This window comes from Protopterus annectens, chromosome 9.part0 (assembly GCF_019279795.1).
Source record: "Protopterus annectens isolate FY-2018-M chromosome 9.part0, PAN1.0, whole genome shotgun sequence".
Classification (NCBI taxonomy): domain Eukaryota; kingdom Metazoa; phylum Chordata; order Ceratodontiformes; family Protopteridae; genus Protopterus; species Protopterus annectens.
The window spans coordinates 840,381,908-840,398,813 of record NC_056743.1 but is presented as its reverse complement, the minus strand read 5'-3'; the positions used below and the strand labels follow the sequence as shown (position 1 = coordinate 840,398,813).

The 16,906-nt window shown below is 44.3% G+C and overlaps 1 protein-coding gene across 1 annotated transcript in view; it reads right to left on the bottom strand.

Moving 5' to 3' along the window:
* The window catches only part of PHF1 (PHD finger protein 1), a 2,051,426-nt gene that overhangs the window by 1,212,777 nt on the left and 821,743 nt on the right, over positions 1 to 16,906 (bottom strand). The gene's annotated exons all lie outside the window — the stretch shown is intronic.

Here is a 16,906-nt window from a genome sequence, read left to right as displayed (position 1 = left end):
GGTTTCCCCAAAGGAAAATTCCTCTGGTGGAGAGGCAGATGGAATGGATTCTTCAGCATCGGAATCTTCATAAGTAGAAAAAGGAGCCTCTGGCTGATCTGTAATGTCTGAGTCATCCGAAGAATCATCAGAGGACACTGGCTCGGCGGGCTCTCCTCTAGGTCTCTTTCCTTGGCGCTGAGAGACCCGGTCTTGGTCAGTTTGGGATCCCCAGATTAAGGATATTAAATCCTCTGCCAGAGTAAGCATTTGTGAACTAGAAGTGGGCCTGTGTGAGGGGGGGCTTAACAGGCACTGATTTAACAGTTTTGGCTGCTTTAGCCCTGGCAAAGGCCTTAATAGACATGGCTGCAGGAGGCCTAGCAGCACCACGTGCTGGGGTAGAGACATCCAAAGGAATGGTGTCTGATAAATCACTAGGAACCACAGTAGTAGGCAAAACTTCTGAGGCCGATTCAACTAAGGTAGCAGGAGCCTCAATAGTAGTCATGGATTCGCTGAAGATTGATCGGTTTTCGGTTTCGGCCGAAACCGAGACACTCGCGCTTGCTTAACCGTGGTTTCGGCCGAAACCGCGGACCGCGAGTGTCGGTCTTTTCTTTGCGTTTATAACAATTTGGGTAGTCGGAGGATCCGACGGCATAATGTACGCAAAATCTGAGCCGAAAAACTGTTCAGCAAACTCCGACCGATGCCTAAGCGTTCGTCGGTTGAAGGAAGCACAGGCCGAACAAGCTGCTACGTCGTGGTCTGGGCCTAAGCAAGGCAGGCAGTAAGAGTGGAAATCTTTATGAGGTATTTGTTTCCCACAAGTTAAACAGTTATTGACTTTTTCTGACATCGGCTGAGGCAAGAAAGAGTCCCCAACGGGGTACTTAGCTTTTAGAAGTCTTCGAAGTAGTATTCGGTAGTAGTAATCTCTGGATCTGACCGACCGGCACTTGCGAACAGCTTCTGCTTCGGGCGCCGCGCGGCAAGAAAGACTGAGGAAAATGGCGTCGGCTGATGCCTTTATACCCGAAGACCAGCAGAGATGACGTCGGGTGAAGTGCGACATCAGCCGAAGCTGGACCCAGACTTTGGAATCCGGCCGACCGAAGGGCTGCCTGACGACAGGACAACCCATTTGTTATGACTGCAGATGCATCCTTGAAGGACATCTTTAGAAGAACGAAATTCAAAACCTCCGGTATTCGAGGTTTTGAATTTTGCACTTCTAAACTTTCGCTATTATGTGGATTCGGCTTCTTGGGCTCGAAATACTGAAATTCGACATTTCAGTATTTCGGGCTTCTGAAGGGAACCCATTTAGAACACAACTAGGTATATTGTCTGTGGTCACTGCAGCAGTGCTTTTAGCCTTACTGAACACTTCCAGGACCTGCTCCATGTTAACAATTAGGGGGACATGCTAGAAGGGATATCACAGGGGTAAATGAATGGAGTGAAGTTAGGGCTAAATCTATTAGGCAGTAGATGTTCTATGTCACCCTGGTCAGTGAAGGTCATGTAATTTACCAACAACTCTGCACATTGCTGAGTATTCCCTTTAAGGTTCCTGACACAGCTGAAGAAGGCCTTGTGACTGTCCTTAGCCTAGGAGGCTACCCTGACCTAATAATTGGCCTTGCTGGACTTTATTAGACTGCTTAGTTTCTTGTTTAGTTGAATCAGAGAACTCTTGTCTCTGTTAGAGTTGCTCTTTCTGATTCTGACCATGACTTTTTTCTTTCGTTTTATACCCTGTTAAAGTAAGGATTCCGCCAGTGTGGTTTATTTTTGATGTTAGATCTGTTCTTACTTCTAGCAGGTACGGCAGCCTTGATGCAGCCATTTACATGTTTGTCCTGGGTTTCTGTAAATAATTCTGCATAGGTTGCTGTGTTCTTGAGGTTTGGGGAGCCACTGAATTTTGACAAACTGTCTCTTAATCAGATGTAGTTTGCTTTAGAATAGTTCCTAAATGTTATCGGGGCAGTTGGGTTTTCTGGGTTGATTTTTATTCTGAGGGAGACAACTCTGTGGTCCAACTTCACCAGTGGGAACGTGACATGGGGGGGTGTTGAGAGGTGCAATACTCTCCCATGCTGGTAAGTGCTAGGTCCAGTATGTTTGATACTTTGGTTGGAGAGCGCACTATCTGGTACAGAGTGGCTGTACTGATAAAGTCCAGGAAACACTGTGCCTGCGAGTTACAGACAGTGTATCTTTCCCACTGTACAGAGAGGTAGTTAAAGTCTTCCATGAACAGGGTACTTGGTTGGATGGTGAGCACATCTAGTGGTATAAGTAACAGCTGTGAGCTCCATGAGTCATACAGGGTGACTTGTAGCTGGCTAGGGCATGGTAAAGAACCTTGTCTGTGGAGATTTGGATATGGATAAACTCCAGGGCATCATCCTGTTCAAAGAACCTAGTGTTGCATTTCCTGCTAATGTAGATTGAGCCACCCCACCTTTAGCCCCCCTCGTCTGTGCTGCTGTTGGTGTAAATGTGTGGAAGGCACTATAGCCTTCCACTGTCGGAGTACTTTCTGTGGCTTTAAACCAAGTCTCCATAACAGCACAAATGTCTACATTCTCCAGACTTAGGAGAGTTTTGTAGGGTGTGAAGTTTCTTGTTTAGGCTCCTAGCTATGAGCAATAACACCTTAAGGTTGCACTGAGCTTGTTTTTTTCCCCCTATGTTGGTAGCTTTGTCATGATGACATTGCCTAAAAAAGGCTCTAAGGGTGGACATAGTTTTAGCCAATATCCAAAAGCCGGGGTACAGGTGCAGACCATCCTTGGCAAAGCAAAATGGTCTGTTAACCATGTCCTCCCATGCTGATAGATACTGGAGTCCCCTGCAGTGACACCAGAAACAAAGCCAATTATTAACATCAATCATTTTCCATTCATACTGTGGCAGCATCTCTGGTGAACGTAGAATGCTGTGTAATGCAAGGTACGTACCGGTCTGTGACACATATTCAAAGACATCCATAATGCCTACTTTCATATAGTCCAGTGAGGCATGCCTCAGGCCATTTACATCTACCTGGACTATGACAAACAGTATTGGTACCTGTGGGGCAGTAACTTAACTGTGTGTGTGATACTGTGGAACCTAGCTCCACAGAGGCAACTAACCATTATCTTCTCCTTTTCCAACCTCATGAGTAACTGTGTGTCATACAACAGAACCCCCTATGACAAGAGTACTAGGTGAACTGTTTGCTTGCCTTAAGGACTTTGTTGTTGGGGGATCACTGGGTGCACGCTTATGTGTGGTGTCTGCTTTAGTGACTGCTGAATGTTGGTGTTGCAGTTTCACATATTAGGAAATCCTTAAGTTTTGAAAAGGTTTCTTTTTAAGTTCCACAGGATAAGAAGGTCTATGTATGTGGTGACTGGTATGTGTGAAGAATGTAGTGTGCGTGTTCTTGACAACCTTACAAGCTTAATGCAACCTTAAGGTGTTATCGTAAGTGAGATTTTTGCCTCCCAGGAAATTATGCATGTACATCTCTTGCATACTGTGTTACATTCTTCAAGGATTAAAAGGTTGTGTGAGTACATGAGACAATTGCTACACTGTCTCAGGATGCCAATGCCTACCAAGCTGGCCACAGAGACATTACGAAATTGAAACTCCATGTTATCACGACCTGTACTAATGTGCTATTATGGTTTAGGTTGTTTTTATAGGGATCATCTGTGTGGTGTTTATGGTGAATGTTAAATGTTAGACAGTGCTATGTTTATAGCTTAAGCCAAGGACATTAATCCAAACATTCATCTCTTTAAAATCAAGCGAAAATCATCATCTTAATTTTACATATATAGAATCAGTACACTTTTACACCCCACCCCCACCTCAGCAGCCCAATACCACAGTATTGTATTAACCTCTAGTCAGCCTTTCTTCTCGATATACTGTAAAGCTTATAGTTCTTACAGCTAAAAAGGTACTGGTTTACTTTATCTCTAACACACAGTCACTGAAAAAAACTCACTGCACATTTAAAATAACCCCTGACTGGACATTCTAAAAGACTGCTTTACAATATAACATGCACTTTATAGCATGGATGAATGCATATAGAATGGGATCCAAACAGGTAACAAGTTGATGTTAAGTTGTCAATCTCGCCTTCATTCTTGCTGGATGGGTTCGGAGCCGACCTCGGCTCCGACTTGGCCACTCTAAAAGCTCGAGAGTTGGTTCCACCGGCTCGAGGCTCCCCTTATATCCTATAATGCTAGGCGGTATTACCTCAGATCTCGTTTGCCGCTACAGCGATCGAGGTGTTTGGTTTCTACCGGCTTCAGGTCAGTATTTATAGAGTAATCTATAGTCTATTTAAACCCCTTTAATTTAACCTATTATAGTTATATTCCTTAACTTAGTGGATTTAGACCCTTTTCCCTTCTGTTTATTCCCCTTTTCCACTAAGAACTTATAAGTTCTTCCCTCAGGCCTTCGGGCCCTTCCATTCCCTTAGTGGAGTGTATGTGTATGTGTTTTTTAGGGATCTAAAAACTTGTGTAGAGTAAAGTGTAATCGGTGTGTTTCAGTGTGTGTGTGGTTACACTTTTCTTGACAATGTCTAAGGACTCAAAGGTCTCAGGCTTCAAGAAGTGTGACTCGTGCTGTCAGAAAATGTCTCTGACAGACGGTCACACTTCTTGTGTGTACTGCCTGGGACCTTTACACCTGCAGGACTCTTGTGCTGTATGCCATGGCTTCAGCCCTAGAGTCCTGCAGGAAAGAAAAAATAAACTTATTTTAAGAGGTTTGCTTAAGCCTGAAAGTTCCCTTACTGTTACTTCGGGCAAACCCTCTAAGGCTTCTAGGTCCTCGACTCCAGCTTCTGAGTCGAGGCCTAAGGCTTCGAAACCTCCTGCTACATCGGCTCCGGCTGGAACCGATGAGTCTCAGACTGCAGCTTCTGTGGTTTCCTCGGCTCCGGCTGGAGCCGAGGCATTGGAAATTCCTGCGTCGGCTCCGATCAGACCATCGGAGCCGACATCTAGAAAGAGGTCTAGGTCACCGTCCCTTGGCTCCGTTCATTCGGCTCCAGCATCTCCCTTGCTGTCTGAACGGAGCCATAGATCTCACTCCTCTAGGTCATCGAGGCTTTCGGATCATGACCTTCAGAGGGTAGTGAGTCGACTTCTTAAATCCGAGGCACTGGCCCAAATGCTTCAGAGCCCGACTCATCAGTCGATGCTTGACCCTGTCCCTCAAAATGTTCCTCCTCCGACTCCTTTGAGCTCGGAGCCGGGGCGTTTCGGAACCGAGACTGTGGTAGCGTCGGAGCCGATACAAATGTCTTCGGCTCCGTCGTCGGCTCCGATTTCTTCCTTGGAAGAATCTCGGCACCGGACTTCCCTCGTCGGCTCCGAGGGGGTGAGTGGCATCGGGCACTTGTCCGACCCCGCTCTCCCTCTCGGTGCCTTGGCGCTGGTGAGTTCGGCTCCGACATCGGCCTCGGAGCCATCACTGTCGGTGCCGAGGGGGGTTCTCAGCTTTTCGGAGCGGGGATCTCTGGCTCTGCCTGACAGGGGTGCGTTCGAGGTCATGCGGAGTGTGTTGGAACCTGGTTCAACTCCACAGTCGGCTCCGTCCGCCCCTCCCTCTTCGGTGCCTCAGGTTATGTCTACTCACTCCCTCATCCCAGACCGCAGAGAGCCAGCTCCTCAGGAATCCCCTGTGGGGATCTCATCCTCTTCCGAGGCCTCTCCTGAATTGGCAGGGGAGCCCCCTAGGAAGAGAAAGTGTAAGAGGAAACACATAGACTCACCTGAGTCTGTCACCTCTGACACAGATTTAGAGGATTCCGAGGGTTCCCCCCATTCCCCTTCTGAAGATGTCTCATTTGCAGACATTCTAGAAATCCTGAAACAGAGGGGAAATTGGCCAGCCCTTAACCCTTCGGAGGATGAATCTGTGTATCTTGAGGCGTTTGGCTCTCGCCCTTCCACCTCCTGAGTGTCCCCCCCCTTTGACCCCCTCATGCAGGTGGCAGCAAAAAAGGCTTGGACGGCTCCTGACTCAGTGGACCCCACCCCCAGGAGACCTTCAAAGTTTATCACAGCACCAGCAGATAAACAATTTCTGACCAAGGGAGTTTCTGTGGATGCTATGGTGGTAGCTGCTGCCACTAAGAAGGAACTAGCTGATCCTTCGGTGCCTGTCCATCCTCCTAACAAGGAATCTAGGTCTATGGACAGGTACGGGAAGCAGATGTTTTCGTCAGCGACCTTTGCTATGCGTTCGCTGAACTACCTATGCCATTTCACTCATCTTCAAAGAGATTTGATCAAGGAAGCGAGTGACATGTTGAAGGATCCTACAGCTGCGGGTTTTCAGGACAAGATGAACACTCAGCTGGCTAACCTAAATTCTATAGCTACCTCCTCCATGCGCCTCCTTTCATATGTGGCTGATGGAGCGAGCAGAGCCGCAGGGACAGGTGTGGCCTTACGCCGGCATGCCTGGATGCGGCTATGCAACTTTGCGGACCCCTTTAAAACGTCTTTCACTAATTCCCCGTTTGATGGATCATCTCTCTTTGGTCCTCAAGTGAAAGAAACCTTGACGAGGTGTGAGACGGATGGCAAAACTCTTTCTGCCGTCGGAGTCCGTTTTTCTACTCCTTCTAGGCCTTACCCCAAAGGCCAGAAACGTGGAAAAATGTGGTTCCGCAAACAATCTCAAGGGACTTTGCCTGACGCACAGAGTCGGTTCCCTGCCAGAGGCAGAGGGGGGAACAATAATGGTAGACGTCGCCCTAGAGGCAGGGGGGGTCCGCAGAACCAGGGCAATCGATAAGCCCTTTCAGCATCCCTGAGGTGTTGCCCGACTGTCCACCTTCGGAGGCAGTCGGGGGAAGATTGTCCCTGTACCCAGAAGCCTGGCGGTCCCTAACTCAAGACAAGTGGGTACAGTCCATCATTTCCGAAGGCTATTCCATTCCGTTCTTTCTTACTCCAAATCAATCAAAAAAATCCCTTCCAGATGTTCCACCTGCTCAAAGGGATCAAGCAGCGTTGGAAATTTCAAAGTTGCTTGCAAAAAGAGCCATTCAGCCAGTGCCAGCAGACCAGCAAGGATCTGGAATCTACTCCAAATTCTTTTTGGTTCCAAAGAAAACAGGGGACTGGAGACCCATTTTGGATCTCAGTATCTTGAACAAGTCGGTCAAGAAAACAAGATTTCGGATGGTCACGCTACAATCCATCCTACCCCTTTTGGGCAAGGAAAACTGGATGTGCTCTATAGACCTCCAGGATGCGTACTATCATATAAAATGAACAGACGCTCAGGAGATTTCTCCGCTTCCGGCTGGGAACCAGTCACTTTCAATTCAGAGCCCTGCCCTTTGGTCTCACCACTGCCCCGGGTGTTTACCAAATGCATGGCAGTGGTAGCTTCTCACCTGAGACGTCAAGGATTCCAGGTGTTTCCATATTTGGACGACTGGCTCCTCACAGCTCCTACCAAGCATCTTCTGTTAATGGCCAGAGACTACACCTTTCGCATTTGTCAAAAGTTAGGCATCTCAATAAATTGCGAAAAGTCTGTTTTGTCACCTTGTCGTGCTATTACCTTCATAGGCAAATCTAGACACAGTCAACATGTCTGCGAGACTAACAGACCAAAGAATAGCAGACATACGCAAACTGGTCTCTCTTCTTTTCCACAGCAACAGAGTCAAAGTAAGATTAGTTCTGAAAGTACTGGGGATTATGGCGGCTGCTATCCCTCTACTTCTTTTAGCCAGATTCCACATGAGAATCCTTCAATGGATGCTCTTCACACAATGGTCGTACCAGCAACTTCCGATGTCCCACACCATTATGATTACGCAAGCATGCAAGAATCATCTTCTTTGGCGGATTTCTTCCCCTCAGCTCTTCCTGGGAAGATCCTTTGTTCCTCCCCCTCCGGCTGCTACTCTGACAACGGACGCCTCCCTGATCAGGTGGGGGGGGCATTATCAGGGCAGAACAGTCCAGGGCATATGGCAACCAGACGAATGCCACTTGCATATAAATGTTCTAGAGATGAGAGCAGTGCTTTTAGCGTTGCAAGCCCTTCAAGACTCTCTTCCCTTGGGAACGATAGCAATCCAGACGAACAATATGTCTGTAGTGTGGTATATCAACAAACAAGGCGGAACCAGGTCCTATCCCCTATGTCGAGAAGCACTCAGACTGTGGCAATGGGCAATTTCTTCTCAGCGGTTTAATGCATATCCCCGGGAAGTCCAATCTAATCGCGGACAAATTGAGCAGAGCTATACTCATGCCTCACGAGTGGTCTCTGAAAGATTCTATTCTGGAGAAAATTTTTCTCAAGTGGGGTCAGCCTTGCTGCGACCTTTTTGCTACTCCCCAAAACAGCAAGTGCAGAGATTATTTCACCCTATTCCTGTTACCAGGCCAGCCCAGCAGAGACGCTCTAGTCCAGGTTTGGCCCAGGGGACTTCTGTATGCATTTCCTCCCTTCCCACTAATCTCTCAAGTGATACAGAAAGCTATCGCTCAGAAGGCCTCATTGATCCTCATTGCTCCTTACTGGCCTCGACAGGTTTGGTTCCCCTTTCTACATCAATTTCTGTTGGAGCAACCTTTGCATCTGGACCTAGTTCCAGATCTTTTGATCCATCAATCGGGTCAGTTACATCGCTCCCTCCCCTCTCTGAACCTCGCTGCTTGGTTCCTCCAATTCCAACTTTAGCCAGGCTTCCTCAAATATCTCACTCTGTTCGAGATATTTTGATAGCGTCCCATAAATCTTCCACTCGGAAGATTTATCTTAGTAAGTGGAAACGTTTTGCCTATTGGGCTCAAGGAAGGGACATAGATCCTTTCACTGCTTCCATCCAAATAGTCCTTGATTTTCTAGCTGAACTCTTCCATGCAGGTTCATCTCCTTCTACTCTTAAAGTTCAATTGGCAGCTATTTCTAACTTTCATGTGGGCATCTCAGATTCTGCCATCATGTCTCACAATCTTTGCAAAGCTTTTTTGAAGGGAGTTTTTCTTCTCAGACCTCCTATAAGAAATCCTCCTCCTTCTTGGGACCTTAATTTAGTTCTCACATCTTTGATTCTTCCCCCGTTCGAACCTGCAGCTTCCTGTTCATTGAAATTGCTATCCTGGAAGACTCTCTTTCTGGTAGCCATTACTTCAGCTAGAAGGGTCTCAGAACTTCATGCACTCAGCAGTCGACCACCGTATCTATTGTTTCATAAAGACAGAGTGTCCTTACGAACCAATCCATCCTTTTTACCTAAAGTAGCCTCTGCGTCTAACCTAAATCAAAGCATTGACCTCCCAGTATTTTTTCCTAACTTTTCTAACAGGTCTGAACAAAAATTGCATTGGCTAGATGTTCATCGTCAGTTAAGGTATTATTTGGATAGAACCAAACAGATGAGGAAAACTGACCAGTTGTTTGTCTCTTATGCAGAAGGCAGAAAGGGACTTTCAGTTTCAAAGGTATCACTCTCCAGATGGCTAACATCTCTGATTTCCTTTGCTTATGAAATTAGACACCAAAAGCTGCCTAACAAACCTAAGGCTCACTCTACCAGAGCTTTGGCTACTTCTATAGCCTTCCAAGACAGGCTGCCTATTGACACCATTTGTGCAGCGGCTACTTGGGCTACTCCTCACACTTTCATTTCTCATTATAAGTTGGATTTAGCTTCTAGACATAGAGCTAACTTTGGTTCCACTGTTCTCAAGAGTCTGTTCCGATAGGCCACCCGGGACAAGGTGCTAGGGACGCGGTCCCATCCAGCAAGAATGAAGGCAAGATTGACAACTTAACATATAGAAGTTATGTTCTTACCATAACATTCCATGTTAGTTGTCTTCTTCTCGCCTTCTTTCTTGCGTCCCACCCTCCTTCCCCCTAGCCTGGACAGACCTAGAGGAGTTTGATTGTGACCTCTCTTTCTACCACCTCTATTGTAGATAGGTATATGCTATTCTGTGCATATATTCCTTCTTCAGGTTTTCAGGTCACCTTCTTCCCTTCCTTTTATAGAGGTGGGTTTTTCCCTTTTCCAGTGGTTCTGGAGTTATTTTAGCTGGGCATAAGCTTACAAACGAGATCTGAGGTAATACCGCCTAGCATTGTGGGATATAAGGGGAGCCTCGAGCCGGTGGAACCAACTCTCGAGCTTTTAGAGTGGCCGAGTCGGAGCCGACCCATCCAGCAAGAAAGAAGGCGAGAAGAAGACAACTAACATGGAATGTTATGGTAAGAACATAACTTCTATTTTTTTTAAATATCTGCAAAGAAGAAGACTGTCGAATACGTAAAGGAACTCTGTTCCAAAGTCAAACCAATGACTGCATTAAATAGTTTGTTCTTAAGACTGTCCTTGTCTTCTCAATTCTGTAAGCAAAATATGCACCGCTGAATAATATGTTTGTATTCAACAATTCAATATTTAGTAGAGATTGATATTCTTCACTCCAGAGCTCAACTGACTCAAACTCAAAAGAGAGAACTAGACTTTCCAGTCTCGGTGGATATGATTTATCTCTGCACGTAATGCAACTCCTTGTAAATTTTAGTTGAATACCTTCAAAAACCTGATCATCACCTTTCTTGCATGAGCAAAACATCATGCTGTACTCGGTGATGGGTCAAACATGCATTATCAACAACCTAAAAAGACAGTCATTATTTCTTCTTGCAAAGTTCTTAAAAATTAAGCCAATAACTTTTAATCCCTTAGCTTTAACATTTAAGGCATTAGTCCTATACTTAAAATTACTACATACAATAATGCCTAAATCCTTATATTCTGTCAACTTCTGTAACTTAGGTACGTACCTAACCAGGCATATCAAACAACTGGAACGTCCACAGAGGTTCTTCACTAAATGAATACAGAACATAAGTAATATGTCCTATGCAGACCGCCTCAAGGCCCTATCCCTGTATTCTGACTCCTACAGGCTTTTGAAGGAAGATCTATGCCTGGCATACAGGGCATTGTCAGACCCCACTCTGATGGACCTCCTGCATATCCACAAAAGAAACAGCACCAGAATTACCCGTTCTAAAGACTTAAACCTTGCCTGTGATATAAATAGGACCTGCTGGACAGATAGGTATGTATCCCAAAGACTACGCCGTCTATGGAACAGGCTCCCCATCCATGTGAAGCACAGTTCCTCCCTAATCCAGTTCAAGTCCAACTTGGACAATTGGATGGCAAACCAGAAATTCGTCCCGGGTTTGGCACCTACATCTCTGATGTAGACTGGTAACCTGTAAATGGTTCATCTCCCAGGCCCATGCTTACACTTATCAAGGGTATCAGAACTCATCAGAGATTTGGGATGCATAGCTAGGCTTAAAAATACCCTTGTGGTCGTTAGCCTAGTAAACACCTACGAACCTATGAACTCGTGGAGACCTAAGTGCATTTGATATTCAACTACTGATTTCCCAAAATGCAAAGTAGCGCGTTTATTCTTATTAACTTTTAGTCTGGTTAAGTCTAACCAGGCAGCCACTAAACTCATTTAAGTGTTGGAAGTGGTCAATATCCTCTGTCGGTGTAATAATACAACCTTGTTTAATACTGTCTGTATTTGCTGGCCATCCAAACTTTGGATATCTTTGGAATAAATAAAAATACCAGGCTGAACAATACTTTACCTAGAACTGAGTCCCGAGGGACCCCTTTGCTCATTTCAAGCCAGCTAGATGTGAAATTTCCTATCCTTACTCTCTGCAATCTGCCAGGAAGTCAGTTAGTTACTCAGCAAATGATGTGTGGATTAACTTTGTGTTTGAGCATGGCATCATCTCTGGTACAGCAGAAAAGCTCAGGTCTTCTTTGTGTGTCCTGTTTAATAATGCTAATATTTTTGGAACTGCTCTTCTTGAGAAACCTCATAGTCAGCCAGCCAGTCTTTTCTTTATTTAAACCTCTGATATTTTGCAGTTATATCAGTTCATCTAAATTGTTAGTTAAAGCTCCTTATATTTTTCCAGCCTTTTGTTATTTCCATTGATAATTTTTTTCAATGTGTCACTTGTTTTAATCACACCTGAATACACATGATTTATTTTTTCCTCTAAATTACTCAAAGCCATTTCTTGAAGCAAAGCTGAAGCTTGAACTGCTTTTTTCTGAGCTGCATGATTCCATACAGCCAGTGTTTTCTCTACTTTTTCTGGTTTATTTCCTTTCCAGGTTCCCCAAATGTCTTCTTCTCTGCTGGCATTCAGTGTACTTACGAGCCACCCAGTGAATTTTACCCAAGTTTACAATTTCACCAGTCCTTGTTTCTCAGTTTGTGTTTCACACTGACAGATTTGGAAATGAAGCACTGTGAGCACCCTGAAGTTTAATTAACTTAAACCATCAGATAGTGGACACGGTCCAACTACTCAGGTCAAAACAACTAGAAAAAAAAAAAAAGTTTTCAAAGTTCTCTCATTCAAGATTTACTACCGAATTTCCTGGATGTAAACACTCCATTCAATCACACAGAAGCTGGAAGCAAGATAACCTTTGCAATATTAAAACCACATATATTGTAATATACATTCTAAGAGATATTTAAGTTTTATCCAATCACAATTATATGTTTATGTTTCTATAGAATTAAACAGAATGTTCATTTTTTTTTGTTTTTGAAATATGTACAAACACAAGATTTATTTCTAGATTCTTTACATAAGCGCAGCGCTTACCTGCCGATTTATATAAGTTTCACCCAATAAAGATTTGTTGTTTTGCTACTAAGAAGCAAAGCTATTTTTAATCTCAACAAGAAGTTTTCTTGTTTTGGTACAAAGAACGTGAAGCTGTTTCTAATCACAAAATTGAAGAAATTTTGACTGTAACAAGAATTTTTTGCTACTGTTTGGCGTTTAATTTACAAATATTTCTTACTACTACTGCTTGGTGTTAGCTTAGATCACATAGCTCAAAGGGCTATTCTTTCATATTTTTTCCACACAGAGATATGGAATTAAGTTGTTGATTAGTATGCAGCCATCTTGGAAAGTCCACTCTGCATCTTTATCTTAGTCTTGATCGATGTATGGTCTGAAATAGTCATTAGATGAATTTTAGAACTGCCAATTAAATACTCACACTCTAGTGAAATATACTTTCTGGCCAACTTATTCCAGTTATTGTACTCCAGAGAATAATATGAAAAATCTGTCTGGATTCTTGCTAGTAATTTTACATCTTCCATTCCAAATATTTTTATACATTTTTCTAGAAATCTACCTTTTTTGTTACATTTTCTCTGCTAGGCCCCCTTCATATACCTTCACTACTGCATCTCAGGTTCTATTCCCCAGTCATAAATAATATTCCCTGCTGGAAGCTAATTATATCTCTCATAATTCTGTTAAGATCCTTAACAGTAGTTTTAGGCAGAATACAAATACACATCATTATAATCCTGCAGCAAGAGAACGTAGTGGAATCTAGGATATCCAAAAACAAAGTTCAACAAACGAAAAGATGCCCAGTGCTGAGAGTAAGAACACTTTAATTCCAAAAAACAGATAAGAACAAATAAAAACAAATAAAAAAACAGGTAAGCGCTTTCACGATTGCTCACTTCTTCAGACCTTAACAAACAGTATGAGAAAACAGGCCTTTAAATACAAAAAGCTTCCAGTTAATTAAAAACAATTAAAATTGTTGGGTGTTAACACTTATCAGTGAACTAAGCCTATCTTCTTTAGGAGAGGCTTTAAAGCAACAGCACTATTCAAACCAGGTACATATGCACCAGGTACAGCACATATGCTTTAAAGTTAATAATCCATTTTAACTCAGCAAGTTCAGTCTCATTACTCAAATCCCCTTCCCTTAAACTTTCATTTAATTTCTGTAGTACCAAGAACTTAAAACTGTGATTCATACCAACTTCAGATACATGTTTCGCTAATGGATTTGTTAGTTTATTATTTCGTATATCACTCTGATGCTGCAGAATCCTGTCCTTAAACATACAATTTGTCTTCCCTATATAATATGAATCGCTTACATTACACTTAGCCACTTAGTGGAAGTACTGTGGGGTGAAGCACCTAAAGACCACCACCTACCATCCCCAGATTAATGGTCTTGTTGACAGGTTAAACTACAGTCAAGACGATGCTACAGGCATTTGCAGACCAGTTTAAGTGGGACTGGGACAAATATTTGCCCCATCTATTTGCTTACAGAGAGGTTCCCAGGAATCCACAGGTTCTCACCTTTGAGTTGTTGTATGGGCATAGCGTGAGGGGACCTCCAGATTTAATTTGAGATGAGTGGGAGGGTGAGTGTGAATCCCAGAAGCAGTCTGTTGTGGCATATGTTCTAAGCCTCAGGACAAGGCTCAGGGAACTCATGGGCTTGGCCCAGGAGAACCTGGCAGAAGCCCAACAGCAGAAAAAGTTCTGGTATGACAGGTATACTCGAGCTAGAAAGTATGCTGTAGGGCAGCAGGTAATGGTTCTCTTTCCTGTCAGACACAACAAGCTGCAGACAGCTTGGGAAGGACCCTACAAGGTGGTAAGGAAGGTCAGTGATGTTAACTACACAGTAGAACTGCTAGCCAGGAGGCAGAGGCACAAATTCTAGCATGTTAACATGATGAAAACTTACCATGACAGGAAGGCCCTTCTGCTGAGTATTTTCAGTGGACTGCAGGAGGAGTGTGAGGCGGATCTACTGACTGATCTCCTCAGTGAGGCTTGGACTGACACCTCAGTGGAAAGGGTAGCAATGCCCCAGCAGTTATCCCCTATCCAGGTTTGAGAACTCCGAGCAATGTTACAAGAGTTTGGGGACATGTTCACTGGGAAACCAGGGTGCACCCACCTGGTGCAGCACCATGTGGACACAGGACCTAAAAGGCCTATTAAGCAGGCCCCTTACAGGGTGCCTGACAGAGTCAAACAGACTCCGAGGGAGGGAGGAGATACAGGAAATGTTGGAACTAGGGGTAATTCAAAAGTCCAGCAGTCCTTGGGCCTCCCCAGTGGTGCTGGTAGCAAAGAAGGATGGCAGCACCAGTTTCTGTGTGGACTACGGGAAATTAAATAGTCCTACATAGTCAGATGCTTAGGACAGATGAAGCCCTAGAGCAGCTGGGTGGGGCCAAGCATCTTGCCACCACTGATCTTACCATGGGTTACTGGCAGGTGTCCTTGACTCCTAGTGCTAGAGACATGTCAGCCTTTGTGACTCCTTTTGGCTTGTACGAGTTCACAAAGATGCCCTTTGTTATGAAAAATGCCCCAGCGACTTTCTTGAGTCTGGTAGATCATATTCTAGCAGGAGAGTTTTGCCCTTGCTTACCTAGATGACATTGCCATCTACAGCCATTCCTGGTAAGAGCAGCACCTTCAGCATGTCAGGGACTAGAGAGGGCAGGGTTGACCATTAAGCCCAGCAAATGTCAGGTGGGTATGGCAGAGGTCTCCTACCTGGGACATAGAGTGGGGAGTGGTAAGATTAGGCCAGACCCTAGCAATGTGGAAGCCATTCAGGCATGGCCTGCCCCTGTTCCCTGTTACTAAAAAGCAAGTGAGGGCATTTCTAGAGACAGCAGGGTACTACGGAAAGTTTGTCCCCAGTTACAGTACCATAGCTGCTCCCCTCACAGACCTGACAAGGAAAAACAAGCCAGAGGAGGAAGTGTGGACCCCAGCATGTGAGCAGGCATTCCAGAAGCTTAAAGGAGCTTTGGGAGGACCCCCTGTGTTAGCCAGTCCAGATTACAGCAAAGAATTTGTTGTGCAGGTGGATGCTTCAAACCATGGGGTGGGGGTTGTACTTAGCCAGGTTTTTTTAGAGGGGGAAGAGCACCCAGTGTTTTATCTCAGTCGTAGGCTCCACCACAGGGAGGAATGCTATGCAGCTGTAGAAAAGGAATGCCTAGCCATAGTGTGAGCACTGCAGAAACTTCAGCCTTATCTGTATGGAAGGAAATTCACTGTAATTACAGACCACAATCCCTTAACATGGCTACATTGAGCCAATCAGCAAAATTCCAAGTTACTAAGGTGGAGCCTAGGGTTGCAAGCATATGATATGACAGTATAGCACTGCAATGGGTTAGCAATACCAATGCAGATGGGGTCTCAAGACAGGGAATGGGGTAAGGTATTCCCAGACAGGCTCAACCATCTCAAGCAACATTTCTCAACAGTCACTTGAAAAACTAGCTTGGGTTTTCGGGGGGGGGGGGATTGTGAGGCTGCCCTGGAATTTTGTAAATAATGCTATGTCATTTGTGAATATTAATATGATTCATATGCTTGTCTTACAAATGTAAGAGGACTATATGTTATGCGGATATTAAACTACTGGTGCAGAAGTGTGTGTTGAGCTGTATGTTATGTACTGAGCTTCAAGAATGTAACCACAGTGTACCCTGCTGGAAAAGAGAAGCAATGTGTATAAACTATATGCCTGTGCAAATGTGTGTTTTCATAGTAGAAGTTGGAACATACAGAGTTAAACTGCAAACTCTGAGAAAAAAAGTGAAGAGTTTTATGATTGTTTATCTCAGCAAGAAGACAGGACGTCTACAGCTAAAAGTTATTTCTATTGGCTGGAAACAGAAATAATTGCAGGCTTCAGATGTAAAAGTATTTAACGGTTCTACTACTTCCAATGCTAGGCAAATTTCTGAGAGATAAGTACAATTGACACCGAGGTGCTAAGTTTTACGTTTCTGTTAGCCTGGGAACTGAAGGCAGATGACAAAGAATGATATCATCCAGCTGACCCAGCAGTAATGTTTTTATATTATTTTAAGAACTCTCTCTCAGAGAAAGTCTGGGCAGTTTGTATTTGTCTTTGGAACTGATAACATCCTCTTCATCAGCTACATTTGCCTTGCTCTGTAAGCAAGTT